Below are 9,821 nucleotides of genomic sequence, written 5' to 3'. Positions count from 1 at the left end.
GTTTAATGGATAGAGTGCTAGACCTGGACTCAGAAAGATGTAAGTTCAAATCCCACCTCAGACACTTACTGCGACTCTGGGCAAGTCCCTGAGCTTTTTCTAGCCTCAGTTTCCTCCTCTGTAAAATGATGAAGATTATAGTAGCATCTACCTCACAGGAGTTGTTGTGATAAAGTAATATTAAGTAAGATAGTATGTTAAGTGATTTGCAAACCTTAAAGCACTATACAAAAGCTAGCTAATATTATTATTTTATATCTGTGGCTAATTTGGTTTTTGTTGTTCAGTCTTTTTTAGTCATATCTGACTCTTCATGATCCCATTTGGAGTTTTTTTTCTTTTCTTTTCTTTTTTTCTTTTTTCTTTTGGATAATTAATTAATTAATGTTTAGTTTTCAACATTCACTTCCATAAGATTTTAAGTTTTAAATTTTTCCCCCCTCCCACTGTCCTCCCCCTCCCTCCCCCCCAGGGTGTGCAATCTGATATAGGGTCTATTTATACAATCATAGTAAGCATATTTTCTCATTAGTCATGATGTAAAGAACAATTAGAACTAATGGGAGGAACCATGACAATGAAGCAATAAAACAAAACAACAAAGGAAAAGGAGAGCAAATAGTGTGCTTCCATCAGCATTCAGACTCTATGGTTGTTTCTCTGTGAATAAAATGTGGCTGGGGATGTTGCTTCTGCATATCGATCATCAGGGTGTGGATGCCTATGTGACAGCACACTGGAGAGCATTTAGAGTCAGTTTAAACTGGGTTTGAGGTCTGTGAGAAATTAGTTTTTGTTTCCACAAAAGTCACCTGAAACCTAAAATGCAATCTAAGGGTTAGGTGGAAGTTGAACAAAGGAAGCCGTAAATTAGAATAAGAAAACACTATTGGCAGGTGAATAGATTAACCTGCTGAAAATCTGTTCTGAGGTTAGGTATAGATTAACATGAAAAGGGGTGCTCCCAAATACAAGCAAAATGGTTGGGGCCTGGGTCCCTGAATTGTAGGGAGTGGGAGATGTAATTAAGGGTGGAGACTTAACGTGGGAAAATTAGGTGCTTTCCATAGGCTGTAACCTCTATAGCACCCAAGCCGATGGGGAAACAGGAGAGGGAAATTCCAATGGGGAATAGCGAATAAAAAGGGGTGTATCTGTCTGGGGTGTGTGTGTGTGTGTGTGTGTGTGTGTGTGTGTATGTCTGTCTGTCTGTCTGTCTGTATGTCCACACATGAACACCTGGTCTGGCCAGGTTTGGCCAGGTCATTAATAAAGTTTCTTCCTGGTTCAAACAATGGCTTCATGGAATTCGTGGTAAAGACCTTTTGCTGCTAACAACTGGATGTGGATAGCAATTTCCAGCCTGAGTCTTCTGGAGTTGTCTTAGATTCTTGCATTGCTGTGAAGAGCCAAGTCTATCAAAGTCAGTCATCGCACAGTGTGGCGGTTATTGTGTACAATGTTCTCCTGATTCTGTTCATTTCACTCTGCATCAGTTCATGTAAGTCTTTCCAGGATTTTTTGAGTCTGCCTGCTCATCATTTCTTATACCACAATAGTATTCCATTACATTCATATACCACAACTTGCTCAGCCATTCCCCAATTGATGGGCATCCCCTCAATTTCCAATTCTTTGCCACCACAGAAAGAGCTGCTATAAATATTTTTGTACATGTGGGTCCTTTTCCAGTTTTTATGATGTCTTTGGGATACAGACCTAGAAGTGGTATTGCTGGGTCAAATGGAGTTTTCGTGCCAAAGATACTGGAGTAGTTTTCTACTTCTTCCTTGAGCTCGTTATACAGATGAGGAAACTGAGGCAAACAGGATCAAATGACTTGCCCAGAGTCACACAGCTAGCAAATATCTGAAGCCAGATTTGAACTCAGGAAGACGAGTCTTTTCTACTCCAGGCCCAGCACTCTATCCACTGTGCCACCTAGTTGCCTCATGGCTAATCTACCTCATTGATATAGCATAGCCATAATCCCACTCCATTGAGGTAGCACAGAAGGACTTACTGACTGGGCAATGTTCTGGACAGAACTCACTATCAGCTCCAATCCTGCTTAGCATTAGGGCCTTTCTCCTAATTTACTGTAACACAGTGGCCAGTTAAGTTTTCAGGGAGGAAGGATTCTCCAGACCACTGGCTTCCTTAGGAATTGGCTACTGTGCCCACAAATTGGTTCAAATTAGGAACTGTATATCTGAGTGCAATACGTGGTTAAATAGAAGCGAGAGAATTTGAATGCTCCAGAAAAGCAGCCTTAATTGGAAGATGGTCAAAGAGCTGCTGTTTCATCTAGACTAAACAGTGAATGGCTCAAGTCAAGGCTGTCCACATGGCATCACGCTACCTTTGAGTCACCAGAGATGTGTCTTTAATTTCAATGTGCTAGGTGGGAACCTTGCAATTTTTGCAAAGACTGCCCTGACTGAATTCACTTTCTAAATCTGTTGATGAACCACGTTGGTTAAATACTGCTCTGGATTGAAATGACAAGTATCAAATTGAAGACTTCAGTTAGCATATGCCATTTTCCCAACCACAATGATGGTCTTATTCAGCATATGTTCTAAGTTCAGTGGTAAATTCAAAATTTAGTGTCATCTTCAAAACCAACCTTAATTTGAAGTATTTAATCAGTGCTACTTTTTTCTTGGCAATAGAGCCCTCACATCAAGCAAATCCTGGTTTAAAAAAAAATAAAGCCTGCATAAATGGTTCCAGGAAGAATATGAGATGAAGTAGAAATGACTTTTATCCTCCAAAACTCCTTCCATAAGAGGATGGCTTGAAGGAACTGAGAAGGTTTAGCCTGGAGAAGACAAGACTTAGGGTGGACATTACAGATGCCTTCAGCAGTTTGAAGGGCTGTAACAGGTTTCAAACTAAGCTCCTTAAATTTCAAAACTGCAACCAATTGGTGGAACATTGGTCTGCTTGGACTTCCAGAAGGCAGAACTCGGAGTGATGGGTGTTGATTTTAGCTTTAACTTCCTAAAATTGGAGCTATCCAGAAGAAAAAGAGATTGCCTCAGGAGTTAGGAGGCTCTTCTTCATTGGAAGACTTCAAGCAAAGACTTTTCAGGTAGAGGGGATTCTTCTTCAGGTACTGGGTGACCTCTGAGTTAAATGCCAACTACATGATTCTGTGTGTATCTGCTGAAATGAGTTGAGTCTCACCCAACCACCTCATTTTACAGATCTGAAGACACCAAAGCCCAGAAAAAGAGAGTGATTTGCCCAAGGTCACACAGTTAGTGACAGATCCAGGCACAGAAGCCAAGCCTCTTCACTTCCAGCAAAGCACTCTTTTCCACCATATACCTCTGGAGGAGTGCATCCATCTCACCAGAAATAGTACAAAAACCACACGCATTCCATAATTCTGTGAATTAATTTCAAACCCTGATCTGTTGCCTGTAGGATAGGGGCTGCATTTCTTCTCCAATCCCTTTGTGACAGTATGCATTTCTGTGAGACAGATAGCTAAGGTCAGGAATTTGATCTGGGTCAAGGCAGAGAATTTTTCTCAGTGCAAAACTAAGTGGAGCAAATGGGAAGAATAGAAAAGAAAACAAACCAAGCGCCTATGACTCTGACCCCATTGGCACCGTGAACTACAAGCTCCTTCCTTTATTATTGGAGTATATAACAGGATGATGATTTGTTTTCTTTCTTTCTCTTCCTTCCTTTCTTTCTTCCTTCCTCCCTTCTTCCCTTCCTCCCTCCCTTTCTTTCTTTCTTTCTTTCTTTCTTTCTTTCTTTCTTTCTTTCTTTCTTTCTTTCTTTCTTTCTTTCTTTCTTTCTTTCTTTCTTTCTTTCTCTTTCTTTCTTTCTTTCTTTCTTTCTTTCTTTCTTTCTTTCTTTCTTTCTTTCTCTTTCTTTCTTTCTTTCTTTCTTTCTTTCCTTTCTCTTTCTTTCTTTCTTTCTTTCTTTCTTTCTTTCTTTCTTTCTTTCTTTCTTTTTCTTTCTTTTTTTGAATAAAATCCAGTGAAAACCTTCAACCTCAGCATTAGTTATAGCTATAATTTCTCTCATCCTGGCCACTATCCATTATACTACATGGCATCTGGCTATAAATAAGTTTCTCTTGAGCCACTTCAACCATAAATCTCGTGTTTTCAGGAGTTCTGATATTTCAGTGACTTTTGGTCCAGAATAGTTCTGCATTTGACATGTGTCTGCTGTAGATACCAACTGGTCTAAGAATTTCCTTTGCCCAATTTTTACACTTTGCTAGGTGGCTTACTTAGCTATTAATTGAATCTACTGAGTGATAATCAGTGGGGGCTTAGGGCATGACAGCCTCTAACTCCATCACTGTGTGGGACCTTTTTGGCCTATCTTCATCTCCCCCTTTTATATAACAGCTTAAACTAGGGGAGTAGCCCTCAAGGATATCTATTTCTCTGAGCCGTGCACTGAGCTAGTTCAACCTTTTCATTTTACAGCTGAGGAAATGGAGGGCTAGGAAGGTTTAGTGACTTGCCCAAGATCATAGAGCTACTTAGTGAGAAAGGAGGATTTCAACATCAGTCAGCGATCAGTGTTCATGCAATCAGTGAAGTACCCTACCCTTCCCAATTCCCACAAGCAGAGTTTGGGTCCCTAGAAGGTATGACTACTTCTCAGTGTTCTTGGGTTGACCCTGAGAATTTGGGGATTCTAGTACTGCTGCTCATGAGATCCTATCCAATGTATTTTCTAATAATTATCAGCCAGTAGACTCAATTTTTAAGGGAAAAAACGTATTTACTAATACAGTATCATGAGAATAGTTGGCACAAAAACATCCCCCATCCCCAAACTCTAGAGCACACTCTTCCACAAATATACACTCAGGTCTATGGGAAGATCATGCTCAAACTTGCAGTGAAATGGTGGTGAGGCCAACATAAAAGATAGGATACATACGTAACAAAGAGGTGATTCACAGCTTCAGGTTACTAGAAATTCTTTTCTCCCTTTGCAGAGCCTTCACACATTTTTCCTTAGATAATAATCTCTCTTTTTAGTCCTGAGGATCAGTCAGCGTTCCTTGTAAAGTCTTGAAACTGCCTGCCCTTGCTGTGCTTAGCTTGCTCTTGATGCATCTCAGCTCTCAGGTGGATGTATATCTCCTACTTGTCCAGTCTCTCTAACGTCACGGTCAGTCAGGAAAGTGTTAACGCTCTCTCTGGTCTTACTTCCCCTCTTTTCTGTTGCCCTCTGATACAGGGGCAATGGCTTGCCTTCTCAAGGTGCTCCTGAACCTGGAAGTGTCCAGAGCTTGACTACTTTGTTTTGAATTGCCCAATTCCAAACTGGCTTTCTTTATTATATGTAAGCCCAGGGGTGCATCTGATTTTTCAGCCAATCAAAAAGTATTTCCTGTGTGGTTACTATCTTGCTTTCATCGATGATCAATGCACTTCACTCTTCCCAAACTGAAAAACGACTTGTTCATACATAGCTTTAATTGATTTGTTGATTGATCCAATCAAGAAATCTGAACCTTTTGTTTTTACATTAATCAACTAATTTCACATTAATCAATTAATTTCACCCACCCCCCAACCCTTACAGTAACAAATTGATGAAGTCAGATTTAAATGATGAAAACAAAAGATGGAATGAGAGTCCTTTAAGTAAATGAAAATGCAGAATTGCTTTTTGCAAGAATAATTTCAGGAAGGTTAGAGCTAAGATGTTGAGACTTGTGTAAAAAGCTAAGAACAATGAGAAAGACTTTTCAAAAATATTCAGAGCAAGGAGCAGCTCAGTGACATGGTGGATAAAGCACTGGCCCTGGACTCAGGAGGACCTCAGTTCAAATCTGGCCTTGGACACTTTTTAGTTTCATGAACCCAGGCAAATCACTTAACCCCGTTGCCTCCCCCCAACCCTAAATACTCAGAGCAAGAAGAAGATAGGCTCACTGCTTGGAGGAAGATCAGACAAGGCTAAGAAATTTTAAAAAATGTAGACATTTAATTCCCATTTTGTTTTAGGTTGTTGTTTTGTTTTGCTTTGCCAAAAAGAGTGTTATTCGAACTAGAAACAGTGTAAACATTATGATGATGGATAAAAACTCAAGTTAAGAGTGCTGATAATTATGGAAATTAGAGCTGATAATAAGAGGGCAATCTACCTTCTACAGATGTGGGAGCTAATGAGACATGTAAAATCATCACAGATCAGGGAGAAACACTGGAGTCATCTTCTATTACCCTTACCCATTGTCTTGCGACCTACCTATTAAGCTGTCCTGTATCCTTCAATTAACCAAATTTGGATATGTAAGTTATACATTGACCTCTGCTTTCACTTTTTAGCAGGGTGGTGATAATGATTACTACATAACCATCCATTTAGAGAACATTTGCTGCTAAATATTGAGAGGAGAGACTTGGTACCTCTCTGGCTTCTCAAATTATCTCCTCCAACCTAGGACAGGGAGGGGCAATGTATATAGACTTCTTAATTCCTTCTAAAGTCAACGTCTCTTTGAGTTCAAATTCTTTATAACTGGTCCAAATTGATCATAGCAGGGAAGCTGTCTACAGAGAAATACTTCTCTCTCCCATAATACCTTAGCAACTATAGAATTTTTATGGTTCCTAGTTGGTAATGATTCAATATGCCACATGAAATGGTTTGTCATAAGTAGGATGTTGATTATAAAATTAAAAAAATAATAAAATATGATTAAAATATCATAAACACCAGCTTCTCGAACTTGCTTTTATTTGGATGCTTCAAGGACACATTATGAGCACTTTTCTTTGAACACATAGTGTATGGGGCAACTAGGTGGTACAGTGGATAGAGCACCAGCCCTGAAGTCAGGAGGACCTGAGTTCAAATCTGACCTCAGACCAAACACTTGACACTTACTAGCTGTGTGACCCTGGGCAAGTCGCTTAACCCCAATTGCCTAAAAAAGAAAAAAAAAAGAATACACAGTATACAAGTGACACACCTCTTACTGCCATCTGCTGTCATCTTGTGTCAGAAGATATGGTTTAGCCTCAGTTAAGAACTCTAGAGATGCTGTCATCCAAAATCATCATGTAGTATTTTCATGGCCATAGATGGAAATGCACTGATAGCACAACTGCTTGGTTCCATGTGGAGGAACAATTACAGTGTGGTACAAATCAATTGTTATCTTCTGAATACAGGTTAGCTCTAGTGGGAAGAGGCAACCTGGAAGCATACAGAGTATAAGGAGACCAGTCTGTGATTAAATATTGGTTTCAGGTAAGTTATGAGTGAGAGTTATTCAACTCATCCATCATGAGTTAACTATATGGTCTTGCCTTTATTAGAAAATGTTCCCATTCAGAGTGTTGCTGGAAGAGGATGTATAACTAGCAATCTTACACATTTTACCTTACCCTTCTTTGGGTTACTCCAGGTGCCATTTGGAAGGGTTATTGATGTTCATGCTGGTAGCCAGTATGCTTAATAGATTCTCTCAGGCCCTCAAAAGGAGCCAACCTTTTTCTGTTGGACCACCATGGTGGTCCATTTAGTCTTGGTATTTCCAGACAATTTGTTCCTCCTCCTCCTCCTCCTTCTTCTCCTTCTCCTCTCCTTCTCCTTCTCCTTCTCCTTCTCCTTCTCCTTCTCCTTCTCCTTCTCCTTCTCCTTCTCCTTCTCCTTCTTCTCCTTCTCCTTCTCCTTCTCCATCTCCTCCTCCTCCTCCTTCTTCTTGTGCCACTTAGCTGCCCCCTTGTATTATTTCTTGCATTATGGAGTTCAGGTGTTTTTTTTTTTAATGTGTCCAACAGTTTCTGAAATGGCCCTAAACAGAACTGGAAGAGCTACTTGGAGTTCAGTCTCTGTGTGAATCACCAGGTGGTGCTTAAACTGAGCTACCATCTTGAGTTCTTTTGTGTAGAAACCTACAGGAACTCCTTACCTTATCTAGTTTCTTAACCAGGTTCTGTCTCATATAGTCTAGGGTATGAAAGTATGGAAAAGTATGGAAACTTTTGACCATAATTTATAACATGATTTTCTTGCCTTGTCTCCATTCTCATTAAGATTCTCATGGCCTTCATCAAGTTCAATGTGACCTGAAAGGACCACTCACTTAATCCTTCTACTGGTTGTTGTTCAATTATTTTTCAGTTGTGTCCAACTCTTTATGGCCTCATTTGAGGTTTTCTTGGCAAAGATCCTGCAGTGGTTTGCCGTTTCCTTCTCCAGCTCATTTTACAGATAAGGAAAATGAGGCAAACAGGGTTAAGTGACTTGCCCAGAGTCACACAGCTAGCACATGTCTGAGGCTGGAGTTGAGCCTTCCTGATTCCAAGTCCAGTGCTCTATCCACTGTGCCACCTAACTGCCCAATACTGCTATTAAAACATCAACAAAATTAGCCATATTGGATTTGTTCTAACAACAAATGGAGATGATCTGTTGTTCCTTGTAAGACATGAAATCTCAACTCCCCACCTATGCTTTTGTGCCAGGTGTTTTCACCCACAGACTCTGTTGGTGGAGGGACTAATCCTCAAGCATTTTCAGGCTTAGAAGCCAAAGGATGAGGCATGGAACTACTTTTAGACTCACCACAATAACCTCACACTGTCTCATTGTATGGTGGGTGACATTCATCTGGCCCCAATACCTGCAGGGGTGACACTTGCTTCCTGGTCAATTACCAGGTAAGTCAACTGGTCATTGGTCCAATCATTGGTTCATGGTTAGGATCAGACGACTGGGAGTCATCTTCCAGGGTTGTCACTGGGCCTAGGGGTCCTTAAATCAATTAAACTGGGTACCTGGTCAGTATCAGCTGCAAGTACACCATCTTTTCTCTTGGTCATGTTTCCTATAAAGCATAGAGACCCGATCTTTGTTTTTTACAGTCTCCACATAAAATCACTTTATGCAGCTGCTTTTAGGTCAAAATGACCCAGGCAATTCATCTTCTGGCCCTATATTTTCTGTTCTTTTCTGGTACCTAAAAGCACAGGAAATTACAGAGGAGAAAACCTAAGCTATTTCAAACATGAATTATGCATATGTAGCAAACAATCCATAAACCTGTTAAAATATCATCAAGGTAAATGCTTGACAAGTATTAACTTATCATCATTTTAAATTGGAGTAGACTGGAAGAATGTTATAGTTAAAAGGTCTCAGCTGAGCATGAATAAGAGCTACATAATTGGCACAATGGAGATATTTTCATTTAAAAATTCATTTTCCCCACACTTACATTTTTTAAAAATTCATTTTGAATTTAAATACAAAATGAAAAAGAACATTTCCCCCCACACTTCTGATTAATGCTTTGCTTTATTATGGACTAATGCAAAAATTCTCTATTCACCATTAGCTTGTGTATTTATAATGGTAGGAAAATCAGAAGGAGGAGAGAATGTTTAATAGCTCATAAAATATAGGAAGTTTTTTCCAGAAGCATTTGAGTTGGCTCAGGCCTCCATCAAATGCCACTTTTCTAGTTATTAACTTTGCATAGGAAAGGCAGTGCTACATAGTGGTCAGAATATTGGCTTCTGGAATCAGGAAGACCTGGGTTTAAATCCCTCCTCAGACACTGTGTGATCTTTGGTGTATCACTATGTCACTCCTCTTAGAATCGCTGTTGTCACTGCTCTTAGCCTCAGTTTTCTAATCTATAAAATGGTGAGAATTTCTGCAGTACTTATATCAAAGGGTTGGTGTTACACTCAAATGTGATCATATGTGCAAAAAACTTTGCAAATATTAAATCGTGCTATACATGCCAACTAGTTATTATGTTTATTTTTTCTTTCAAAGGACATTTGATGATTTTTATTAGATGTCAA

This window comes from Phascolarctos cinereus, unplaced genomic scaffold (assembly GCF_003287225.1).
Source record: "Phascolarctos cinereus isolate Bilbo 61053 unplaced genomic scaffold, phaCin_HiC Scaffold_5;HRSCAF=322, whole genome shotgun sequence".
Taxonomy (NCBI): Eukaryota; Metazoa; Chordata; class Mammalia; order Diprotodontia; family Phascolarctidae; genus Phascolarctos; species Phascolarctos cinereus.
Note: the sequence above shows the minus strand (reverse complement) of the source record.